Source organism: Phyllobates terribilis, unplaced genomic scaffold (genome assembly GCF_046119375.1).
Source record: "Phyllobates terribilis strain yellow unplaced genomic scaffold, ASM4611937v1 Scaffold_9__5_contigs__length_417890890, whole genome shotgun sequence".
Taxonomy (NCBI): domain Eukaryota; kingdom Metazoa; phylum Chordata; class Amphibia; order Anura; family Dendrobatidae; genus Phyllobates; species Phyllobates terribilis.
In genome coordinates, this window is record NW_027362769.1 from 348,472,593 (window position 1) to 348,485,887 (window position 13,295).

Sequence of the window (13,295 nt, forward strand, 5' to 3'; positions counted from 1 at the left end):
ACCGAATCCACGTTGGGATGAGATGACGCTGGGCTGTGTGTAATCACCCTGTATGTTTCCTTGCTCCATCTCATCGTGCTTTGCCTGCAATGCATCCTCTTTGATTGTGAGCAGATAGCGTTTCAGAAGACAGAGAAGTGGGATGGTGACGCTAATTATGGCGTCATCGTCGCTCACCATCTTGGTGGAGTCCTCAAAGTTTTGGAGGATGGTACATATGTCTGACATCCATTTCCACTCCTGAGGTCTTATGTGTGGAGTCTGAACTCAATACCGACGGCCTTGTTGATGCTGGTACTCAACAACTGCCCTCTTCTGCTCACAAATCCTTCCCAACATCTGCAGTGTAGAGTTCCAACATGTGGGGACATCACACACCAGTCTGTGAGCCGGAAGCTGCAAATGCTGTTGAAACACGTCAAGAGCTGCGGAAGCTGTAGGTGACTTTCTAAAATGGGCACACAGGCGGCGTTCTTTAATAAGCAAATCCAACTGCTCCGGGTAGGATTTGAAAAACTGCTGAACCACGAGGTTAAGCACATGGGCCAGGCATGGTACGTGTGTGAGCTCGCCTCGCCTCAGAGCCGCCCCCAGGTTCCGGCCATTGTCACACACAACCATGCCTGGCTGTAGGTTCAGCGGTGTGAGCCACAGATCTGCCTGCTCTTTCAGAGCTGTCCACAATTCTTCAGCTTTGCGTGGTTTATCACCTAAGCATATTAGCTTAGGCCGAGGCAGTGCTGCAGTGCTTCCAGCTTGTGACTGCTGTGGTCATTTCGGAGATGGAGGCTGAAGGGGAGGAGGAGGCTGAGGAGGATGAGGTGCAGGAACTGTAGACCGTGGGGGCAACCCTGATTGACCTAGGGCCCGCAATCCTTGACGTCGGGAGGACGTGTTCCATCCCAAGGTCTGACTGGATCGCGGCTTCTACTATGTTAACCCAGTGTGCCGGCAGCGAGATGTACCGTCCCTGCCCACTAGCACTTGTCCTCGTGTCCGTGGTTAGGTGGACTTTCCCGGTAACCGTGTTGTTGAGGGCACGGCTAATGTTTTGGGACTCGTGCTTGTGTAATGCGGGGACGGCACACCGGGAGAAATAGTGGCGGCTGGGGACCGAGTACCGAGGGACGGCAGTCGCCATCAGGTTACAGAATGCTTCCGTCTCCACAAGCCTAAAAGGCAGCATTTCGAGCGCAAGCAGTCGTGAAATGTGAGAATTTAGTAGTGGGGCCTGTGGGACGTTGGCTGCATATTTGCGCTTGCATTCCAAGGAATGGGGTATGGACAACTGAACGCTGCGCTGGGACAAGGACATGGATGTGCTTCCTGATGCTGCTACTTGAGAGAGTGCAATGACAGGTGCAGGGCAGGAGACATCTTCGCATGCACCATGGACAGGGGATTGGCTTGCATGCACAACAGCGGAAGAAGCAATGGTGCCACCCGCAGACACTGTTCCTGGATCCTGGGGTTCGGCCCACAAAGTTGGGTGCTTTGCTGCCATGTGCCTGATCATGCTGGTGGTGGTCAGGCTGGTCGTTTTGCCACCCCTGCAAATGCTGGCCTGGCAGGTGATGCAAATGGCCTTTTTGGGGTTATCGGCAGAGTCTTTAAAAAACAACCAGACTCGGGAAGACCTAACAGTTGTACTGGCAACTTCCCTCGTGTTGGTGTTACAGGGAACGGTTTACTGCCTTCTGTCTGTGGCCACCACAATGCTTCTCCCTGCCTGTTGGGGTGCTCTGCCTCCTTCCCCCTGTGTGCTGCTGTCCTCGCTCTGCATGCCTTTATGCCAGGTTGGGTCAGTCACTATATCATCCACCACCTCGTCTTCCACTTCTGCACCCTGGTCCTCCTCCTGACTTTCTGGCAATTGTGTCTCATCATCGTCCACTTCTTGTGACACTTTCCCACCGTCGCCTTCGTGTGACCATGGCTGCATCTATAAATGGATAAGTGAGCAGCTCTTCAGAGTGTCCAAGTGTGGGATCAGTTGTCTCCGGGCACTCGGCATGGTGGGAGGAAGGAGGATCAGGGTGAGGAATATGCGGTCTAGACTCACGGCTACTGAGACTTGACCGTGTGGAAGACAGGGTGGTGGTTGTGCTGATGGCTAAGTGACTGGAAGCATTATCCGCTATCCAATCAACAACCTTTTGACACTGCTCTGGGTTCAATAGTGGTGTGCTGCGGTCCCCTAGGAATTGGGACAGGAAGATGTGGGTGTTTGTTGTGACACAATTTCAGCTTGCCCACGGCCTTGTCCTCGGCCTCTGCATGCACCATCACCATCACGTCCAGTTCCCCGTCCCTTGCCATTTGCCTTGCCCATTTTAAATGGAGGACAATATCTTCCACGCTCACTACAAATGACTGCTTTTGGAGCAAACTTATATGTGATCTGTGTGACGGAGAAAACAGAGTTTTAAATACCTGGCCTGTAGGTAAGTAGTTTGAACAGCAAACTGGTGTGAATTGCTTCACTGACACACTGAAAGAAATTTTTAATGGAGGCCAGAAATGGCAGTATTTTCTGACAACGTATATGTGATCCGTGTGACGGAGAAAACACGGTTTTAAATAGCTGGATTTCTAGCGCAGTACTATGGAAAGGACCTGGCTGTATTCTGCAGTGCCAACACGCAAATGGCACAGAAAAACAGTGTTCTCTGGATTGCTTTTTAAGCAAATAATGAGGATTAAGATCCAAAAAAAAGTATTCCTTGCCTCTGAGACTTGGGCCTTTGTATGGAAATATCTAACAGCAGCAGAAGGCAGAACTGGAATGGAGCCTCTTGTGCTATATGCACTTAAGTCTGCTATATACACTGCCTGCCTGATATCTCTGCAGATAGATTAGTTAGTCCTCAAAAGGACTGTTTGTTAAGATGGATATGTGTAATGTACGGTTTTTCTCCCTACACTACCTAATACACAATCAAATCTCACCCTAAGGGTATGTGCCCACGTAGCGTTTTACAAGCGTATATGCTGTGGAATTTCTGCAGCATAAACGCTTGGTAATCCGCCCCCCATGGTTCCCAATGACAAGCCGCAATGTCAATGCCCATGCTGCGGATTTTTCCGCAGCATTTATGCTGCGCTCAAAACTCCGCAGCATGTCCATTAATTTTGCGGACACGCAGCGTAATCGCCACCATTGACTTGCATTGAAATGTATAATATCCATGTCACTACATTTGTACACACGGATATTATGCGTTTCTATGTGCGGATGGTACCCAAGTCTGGAGGAGAGGAGACTCTCATCCAGACCTGGGTACCATAGAAACTGTAAAAAAAGGAATTTAAAATAAAAAAAAAAGTTTATACTCACCTTCCGATGTCCTCCCGGTGTTTTGTCTGCTCCGTCCGGTGTCTTGCACTGCTCGCGCTGTTGTGAAGGACCTGCCATGACATCACTGAGTCATGTGACCCATCACATGGCTCAATGACGTCACCGCAGGTCCTTCACACCACCGCGAGCAGTGCAAGACACCGGACGGAGCAGACAAAACACCGGGAGGACAACGGAAGGTGAGTATAAACTTTATTTTTTTATTTTTTACCATTCTTATTCTTTTTTTTAACTAACTTGGTCACACTACTATAAATTTATGCCGGTTGCATGGATTTATATAGTGTGAACAAGTTGTCAAGCACTTTTCCAAGTGATGCTAAAATCGCTTGGAAAAGCGCTTGATAACCCGCATGCAGAAATGCATGCAAAGACGCTTCACAAACGCTTCTACCTGGCGGGAAAACCGCATGTAAAAACCGCATACATTTTTCCTGCCAGGGAGAAGCGGAAAAAATATGCAGCATTTCTGCATCATGGGCACATAGCCTAACGCAGCAGCAGCTCTCCCTACACTGTCTGATCCGGAGTGACTGTGACGAGCATGGCGGCGCCAGGTCTGATATAGACCTGATGACGCTGTGCGGCCAGCCCAATCACTGTAATGCCACAACCACCATGGCTGCGGCATTACAGTGAGTGGCAGGCAATCCCATGTTGATTGGGGCTCTGAAGAGCACCAAACATGCAGGGAGGGGACCCGAGCATCCGCCTGAGCATCTCGCAAGTACTCGGCGAGCTCCGAGCATCTCGAGTACTGAGATGCTCGGGCGACTACCGAGTACTTGCGAGTATGCTCGCTCATCACTAATAATAATTGAAAATACAAAATTATTTTGGTTGTTGATCTCGATATGGTGGTGTGATCTAATCCTCTTTTAGCCAAGTTTTATCAACTTTTTCAGGTTAGTTTGGAGTTCACAAGGTTACAGGACACAACCCCAACAGCTATCTACCCCATTACTGAGACCGATATTAGTTTATGCTTGTGTAAGGTTGGTAAAAAGAATAGCCCAAAGGGGCAACTGTTCACCTACTTGAAGGGGGGTAGAAGAAGACGTTGTGTCAAGAAGAAGTTAATGTGAATATTGTTATATATGAATCTGTTATGGTTATTTGTTTGATAAAGAGTTTTCCATTTTATCCTTATGGCCAGTTTGTATCTTGGTTTCCTGGAGGTTTTACCTCAAGGCCGTCCCCGGGAAATGGGGAGGGCTGTCCACTAGGGGAACCATTACAAAGCATAGGGATATAGTTTGCACCACTCAGGGTAGTATACAGTTAACAGTTTGGGATTAGCCCACTAGTCGGGAGGGGTTAGATTAGATAAGAAGTGGAAGGGCTTCCTGCTTTGGTCAGTCAAGGAGAGAGTCAAGTTCAGAGTCAAGTGCTGGTGGAGTACAGTCAGAGGAAGTGACAGTGTTTGACAGGTTCCAAGACAGCGATGCAGCAGCGGCAATGGGATCCTGTCAGTGTCAAGTCTCCAAACAGTATGGGGACACACCTAAAGCTTCATGCAGTCGCTGGGGCATTTTTGGGCCTAGGGCCCAGAAGAGGCATTGAGTGCCATGTCTCTGTTTCCCCTGTGAGGAAGAGGCCACTCAGGTCTTAACGAAAAGGAAAGTTGGTGGGACTCAGAGAAGCTGCTAAGCCAGATAGAAGGAGCTGTTGAAGCGGGGACAGGTCGGGCAGAAGAGAATCAAGGGCTGATAGTACACTAGACAAAGGGAACATCATCCGGAGGGGATTCTATCTCACTCTGTGTGTCGCAACTGCATGTGTCCGAATTGCACAGTAAAGCTGAACCTGTAAAATAGGACCTAAGGTCTCATGTTATGTGTGAAGTTATATCCGATCCCATAGACGAGGGGGTGGGGGGGGTAACAAGAACTCCGAATGACAGGTGAGTACAGAACGATCCCCATAGCAGATCACACACAAGTTAGATTCCCGTTTAGAAGAGGGGTTTCAGGGTGAAGACAAGACAGAAACGCCCCACAGCACTGTGCCATGGCCCCCCCTTCACACTGGCACAGGCACAAGTCACAGGTTAAAAGGAGGTGAGTATTGTCAATGTATAAGGGGAGTGATACTCAGGATTTGTTTTTGATGTTTTTTTGATGTCATCAAAGTTCCCCTAGAAACTGACTTAATTGTTATTACCTTCCCTAGTAAAGAAATTCATGTATTCAATTATTTCAGTGAAGTCGCTAATACATATTATCTCTGCACATCAAGAAGATTTGTTAAACAGACCATTAATAAAGATAATTAATCAAACCTTGTACTCTGGGGTACTGATTAGCGGTAATGAAGAGCTATGCACGAAAATCAAAAATCTCACAATTAGTCCTTTTAACTGGCTAAACATCCAAGACAGTACATACACTGGCACAATAGTGCACGGCCTGCCATGAACCCACATGACACTTGCAGATCTAAAAGTTTTGTAGGACAGACTACCTGTTAAATACTTTGTTGAACTCTTTCCTAACACCCACCAGCCATTAATAACACAGTTGCCTTTTTTAACATTTTTTACTGAAATATTCATGGCAATTAGATGTTCCTGAAATATGTGGTTGTCAATTGTATAATTGGTAAAGGGGATGCAATTGCATCTGAGCCTTGAAGTCTAGGGAAGCCATAAAGGTCCCTTTGACCCATACAAGAAGACTAATCCTATTAAATACTTGTGATTATTCGGGGCCATTGAGGTCCATGAGCTTAAATTATGCCCATGGTGGTTGGGGTCCCGAGAACAGGGAAAATTTGCTTTAAGGACATGCTCATATGTTTCCATATCTCCCATCATTCCCTTTAGAGAAGGGCGTCTGTCTCTACCTTCAGGTTCAGGACACCTCTGTTCTCTACATTGTAAGATTACCATGATGGTTTTACCTTGACCAATCAAACATTTATGACCTATCAATATTGACATGCCCTTATCATTGCACTCTCAAATCAAATCCTCTTCACCACTAACGACTTTTTATTATTTTACATGACCCCCCCCCTCACCCAAAAAAAATCTCTCGTATCAGATGATCCACTCTACATTTTTTTCTCAGTTATACACTGTTCGTCCTCATGAGCTTTGTTGTGTCTGGACCCCATATTTTGAATGAGTAAAATCTTGATCCTCTGATGATCCGGACTCTAGTTGGACCTTTAAAATATAATACATTGTTCCATACTGGAAAAACATCAATAACGTGGATTACTGTGGAATATGCCATATCGTGCCGCAATGTAATGATGTTGTAAAGCTACTAATAAGAAGAGAAACCGAGGATGTCGTAGGTAATAGTACATTTGCTCTGCTCTACTCTGGTGCACACTGACTACCAATGTAGCCACTGGATTAGGATCCTGGGAATCTTTTTGCTCAACTGGATATTTGTCATCACTTTTTCCGTTAGCCGACATTAAGAGGTATCCACTACTGAAGACTCTCAATTTTGTTTTTGGCAATGAATTTTCAAGAGATTGTACAAGACTGGAAAAATTTGTCTTTTTTCCTCAATTTACTTCAAGTAAATACAGATGGAATACCACTCACCACCGGTGGACAAGTGTGTCGCTATTTTGGGGGCAGCCATGTTTTACCGGTAGCCATGTTTTACCAACAATTTACAACCCTGTTAACCCATATGCCTATTAAATAGAGATGAACTAGTCGAATTTGTTACAAATTTCCTCCAAAATTTTGGAATTCAATTTGCAAGAGCCCACCAAATTAGCGGCCAGCCGGCTGACATTTTCTGGGATTTTTTTGCTGCTGAGAAGGGGTTAATAAAAGATTATACTCACTTGTCATACGTTAGACCCTCACCTGTTCTGCGGCCGTAGCTCCCTACCTCTATTTTTCAGAGATCATGTTGGGCGCGAAGTCTGACCTGTTGTCTAGTCAGAGCAGAAAGGAGGTAGCGAGCAGAGGACCGGGAGAGGAGCTCCAGGGACAAAATAGGTAACAAAATTTTTTTCATTTTTGGTTTATAATGTTTTGGGGTCTGTAGATTCCTCTGAGCATAATCAACATCTTTGTTAAACACTTTTGATTCAGACCAAATTTATTCGGAATTTACCAACCAAATCGAATGAATCTGCCTGAAATAAATTTCGGGAGATTCGTTGATCTCTAGCATTAAGCTATTATTAGCTATATGCTTCATATCCGATCTCTCCTTTAAGTAGGGCAATATATTCTACCCTGCATCACTGAGCCCACGTTCAGACTCGGCTGCAGCAGCCAAGCCATTGCCGTGTCAGGGGAAAGCGATGTGTTTGAAACCTCCACAGGAGAATTAATTAAACAAATTTCGCTCTGCCAATTGTTTGTTATTTTTGCTGACCTCACCAAGTGGATTAATATTTAATTAGCCTGTAGGAGAAGTGGAAAGCACTTATTAACCTGCTCTGTCAATCTGTCAGGATAGCGGTCTCTGGACAGACGTAGTAAAAGCGAGAGTCCTGGAGATGAAAATCACCGTTTACTCACTGATAGGAAACAGTGAAGTCAATATTTTTGTTTCATGTGCAAATAGAATATTGTGAGTATATTACTAGATGGATCAGCATGGTGTTTAAAGGGATTTTCCAAACAAGAAGCTTCGCTCGATGCAGAGAAGCTCTTCCTGTGTTAGGGCGTGACCGGAGCTACTTATTTGAATGGTTAATAGAGCCCCCTTCTCTGTCACAGCCGTTGCATACACATAGAAGGGGGGTGGCTTGGCTATTTAGATGAGCGTCAGCTAGCCCACTTCACACACAGCTTGGTTTCATGTTTGGAGAACAGGAACTGAAGCTAAATCGCTGGTGAAGCAACATATGAGTCCAGTGGGCGGTTCAGTTTAGTGATTGACAGTCTCTCCTCTATGACTGCATGCAGAGATTACTAGTAAGACCGCCCACTGGACTTATACAAACACCAGGGGTATTAAGGAATAAAATACAAGTTATACTGAACCTTTTCCAACAAACCTATATATCATTCTGCTCATCTTCCCCTTCTCTATAAGATGCTGTACATATATTTGACTCCATATACTAAGGACAGGAAGATCTGAATGGGACAAACGTGCACAGATAGAGCAGTACTGTAAGGAGCAAGATGGGGGTGATGGTAGTTTAGGGGGCTGCTGGGTGATGAAGACGTCGAGTCAAGAGGGGTTGTATAGTTATGTTGTATTTTTATATCGATCTTTATTCTATAAAAGTGTTTCTTGTGTGAAATCCCTATGGCCGTTATTTTATGCTGGTTCTCCATAGGCTCTGCCTAAGGCCGTCCCTGGGATGCAGGAGGTCTGCCAAGAGGGGACCCATACAATAGGTAAGAAATTCAGTTGCACTACACTGCTTAGACACTAGGTAGTTAATGCAAGGGTTTACATCATCAACTGGGACGGGTTTAGAGTTGTTTTATAGAAAACTATTTCCGGGTTAGTCTAGTGATAGAGAATGAGTAGTGAGGAGCAGTAGGCAGAGTGAGACTGCTGTTAGGGGAGGCCTGTGTCAGGCCACCTCATCCCTGGGTTCAAGACCCGATTGCACAGAACCAGTGTAGCTTCTATCCCATGTACAGAGAGAGAGACGGAGTGTGGAGGAAGACTGAGCAGAAGGGAAAACAGACTCCATAAGCAGTGACAGCAGTGAAGAAGTGTTGTACTAGTGCAAGTTATCAGAACAGAATGAGGACACATTTGAAACCGAATCTGGAAGCCGGCACAATCCTAGGCTCATGGCCTGTAAGAGGTGCTCAAGGCGAGGCCTCTATGTCCATAGAGGGGAGATTCTCAGCTGGGTCACAGAAGAAGTGCATGATGTTGGGTCTCAGGACAGGAAGAGAACGAACACTGGAAAGGCACATTACTAAGGGTACTTCACTAACCAAATAACTTGTCTTGATCTGTATACTGCAGCCGTATATGGAAGAATTGCACAGTAAAAGTGAGTCTGTTATCCCGGATCTACGATCATCTGTCTTGCTTTGAAGTCGGTGTCGGATCCATGAACGGGGTAGCAGTAAGTACAGCAAATCCTCCATTGCAGCACGAACTCCGGTCTCAGTCCTTAATAGTAGAGGGGGCATTGGGCGAAGAGAATATGGTTGCGGCACACAGTGTGATAGTAACAGCCCTGGGTGCTCCCCTCTACAGTAGCACCCACCTGTAAGGGTTGTGTAAGGACACAACATCTAGAAACCTGATGTGTCATAGCTGCAGCCCCATGGCTGGTGGAGATTATCGTCCAGATAGCAGTTTGGCAAAGTGGAGATTATCACGATGTGCGGGATGCTTTTGCAGAAAGGATGAGATCTGGAGATAAACAAGATTTTTTATGTGACCAGCGCATTTTGGTGAAACACTTGTTTTTTTTACTTTGAGAAATGCACCGGTCCAGTGCCGAAACGCGCTGGTTGAATTAAACAACCTTGCTTATACTCCATTTATCCCTTAAATGAGAGACATTACTTATATTATACTGTATATATTGTAACTCTGGAGGAAATATGTCATTACAGAATGCAATGCTGCCATGTATAATAAATTGCTAATAAAGGAGATGACTGAGAATAAAGAAAATGGAAATGTTGTTTTCTGTGAGAGTGAATAGGAATTGCAGACCATGGTCAAGTCCTGAAAGTCATTCATACTTGAGTCTACTAACACCTAGAATTGGTCTGTCATATCCAATCATCACCGGGAACGCATACTATTCATATAACCGTAACTAAAAATGCCCATGGTCATATTTTCAGAATTCTGCAACCATGTCCTTATTACACATATTTATCCAAAATAGATCCTCTTTATATGTTAGTAAATTGGACCCAAAATACAATTCTCTGTTGTCCTAACCCACTAAACACAGATTTAATCTGAATCTACTAGATGTAGATCAGATCCATATTACAGATGTGATTGTTTGGAGTCTCTATTAACTTGGGGAATATGGGGTGTGAAGACCAGGGGTTTTCCGTGTACGTAAAGCAACTCAGGATGAGGGTAAAACAGGGTGGCAATACTTTATTAAACCACAAAGCGGACAATAAACACACACAGTCCCAGCAAATACCCAAGATGGTACAACGTTACACAGTCTCACCCTTCCTTCACTGCCTGCCTGGGATAGAACAGCTGTGACTTTGGAGACTTCCAGGGCCAACTACCTCAACCAGTGTCCCCCCACTTCTGGCGGGCCCCCACAGAGATGAGGTAGCGGCAAGCTTAGGAAGCCAGCAGTCCATCGAGGTACAAGGCCAGGAGACCCAAGGGTCCCACCCTGGCCTCTTCGAGAGTTTCCATGGGGCCAGGCGACCGGTGGGTCCCTCCTGGCTAGAGATGAGCGGTGTTCGACTAGAACTGTTCGCCAATCTCAAATTCGAGCTGTTTTGGGCGGTGTTCGAGTTGTTCGACGAACCCGAACGATTTGCAAAAAATTCGGCTGTTCGAGGTTATGTTCGATAACTGTTCGTGCACCAAAAGCGTGTCCTGCATGTCTGGTGCTATTTAGAGCACCAATCATGCAGGGATTGTCTGCCACTCACTGTAATGCCACAGCCATGGTGGTTGTGGCATTACAGTGATTGCCCAAATCGATGGGAACAGTGCCAACAGTGAAACATGAAAAGCCGGCAATTCAGCAGCGGCGTACACCGGTACCCGACAATTTAGAACCGAAAGAATAGAGCTTCACACATAGATTAGATAGATATAAACATGTCAGCCACATATATACGAAGTACAGTGAAAGTGCTGCTTACTGTACTTGTCATTTAGCGTAAAGGATTTATCAAAAAAAATAATAGTGTTTTCATGCACCGTCTCTTTAAAAAAGCCGGCCGGCAATTCAGCAGCGGTACCCGACAATTTAGAATAGAAGGAATAGAGAATCACACATAGATTAGATAGATAGAAACATGTCAGTCACATATATATGAAGTACAGTGACAGTGTTGCTTACTGTACTTGTCATTTAGTGTAAAGGATTTATTAAAAAAAATAATAGTGTTTTCATGCACCGTCTCTTTAAGAAAGCCGGCCGGCAATTCAGCATCTGTACCCGACAATTTATAACAGACAGAATAGAGCTTCACACATAGATTAGATAGATAGAAACATGTCAGTCACATATATATGAAGTACAGTGATAGTGTTGGTTACTGTACTTGTCATTTAGTATTAAAATAAAGGATTTATTATAAAAAAAATTGGCGTGGGGTTCCCCTTAATTTTAGGCTCTAGCGGAGGTTAAGCAGACAGCTGGGGCAGATGTTTGAAGCCTGGGAAGGGGGTAATACCCACGGAGCTTCCCAGGCTACTAATATCAGCCCCCAGCTGAATACATAGCCTTTACTAGCTATTAAAATGGGGGACCCCCCCAAAAAAATGACGTGGGGTCCCCCCTAATTTTATAGCTAGCAAAGGCTAGGCAGACAGCTGGGGGCTGATATTAATAGCCCAGGAAGGGAGCCATGAATATTGGCCCCCTCCCAGGCTAGAAACACCAGCCGTCAGCCGCCCCAGAAATGGCGCATTCATAGGATGCGCCAATTCTGGCACTTAGCCTCGCTCTTCCACGCTGCCCTGGTGCGGTGGCAGTGGGGTAATAGGGCTGGGGTTGATGTCAGCTTATAATGCCAGCTGACATCAAGCCCAGGTTAGTAATGGAGAGGCGTCTATAAGACACCCCCATTACTAACCCCATAGTCAAAGTTAAAAAAAACACAAACACCCAGAATAAAGTCCTTTAATTGAAATAAAGACACAATTCTTTATTGTTCTAAATTAAACCATACTTACCGTCACGCCCATTCCAGCTGAAGCCAACGATCTCCTGTAATAAAAATAAAATAATAAAGCAACCTCATCCTTACCTTTCCATGGTTCCCACGACAGCTTCAGCTCTGCTACATCGAGATGACAGGCTGGACCGCAGCAGAACGCTGCCATCCAGCCTGTCATCCCGCAGACACTGAGAAGAGCAGGCTTGCTTGCGCTCCACATTGTCTCTCTGTGACGGCATCCAGATGAGCCGAGGTCATGTCCAATGAACTCGGCTCACCTCATGCACGTCACTTACAGCGTGGGAGAATTCTCACGCTGAAGCGCTGAGTGCAGGAGAATTTTCCCACGCTGTCAGTGAGGTGCATGAGGTGAGCTGAGTTCATTGGACATGAGAAATTTAAAGAAAATTGACGTGGGGCTTCGCCCTGTTTTTGTGTCCAGCCAGGTACAACTAGGCAGCTGGGGGCTGGAATCCGCAGCGCAGGGAGGCCCAAGCTTTCTGGGCCACCCCCGCTGCAAATTGCAGTCCGCAGCCACCCCGGAAAATGGCGCGTTCATAGAAGCGCCATCTTCTGGCGCTGTACCCAACTCATCCAGGGCCCTGATGCGGTGGCTCACTGGGTAATAAAGGGGTTAGGGCCAGCTTGGCATTATCAGCTGGCCCTAAGCCCAAAATTCATGGGGTCACGCCAATATTAGACATGACCACCATGAATTTCTAGTAAAGTATTTAAAAAAAACACAACACCCAGAAAAAAGTCCTTTAATTGAAATAAACACACAATTCTTTATTGTTCTAAATTAAACCATACTTACCGTCACACCCATTCCAGCTGAAGCCAACGATCTCCTGAAATAAAAGAAAAATAATAAAGCAACATCATCCTTACCTTTCCATGGTTCCCATGACAGCTTCAGCTCTGCTACATCGAGATGACAGGCTGGACCGCAGCAGAACGCTGCCATCCAGCCTGTCATCCCGCAGACACTGAGAAGCGCAGGCTTGCTTGCGCTCCACAGTGTCTCTCTGTGAGGGCATCCAGATGAGCCGAGTTAATGTCCAATGAACTCGGCTCACCTCATGCACGTCACTGACAGCGTGGGAAAATTCTCCTGCACTCAGCGCTTCAGCGTGGGAGAATTCTCAC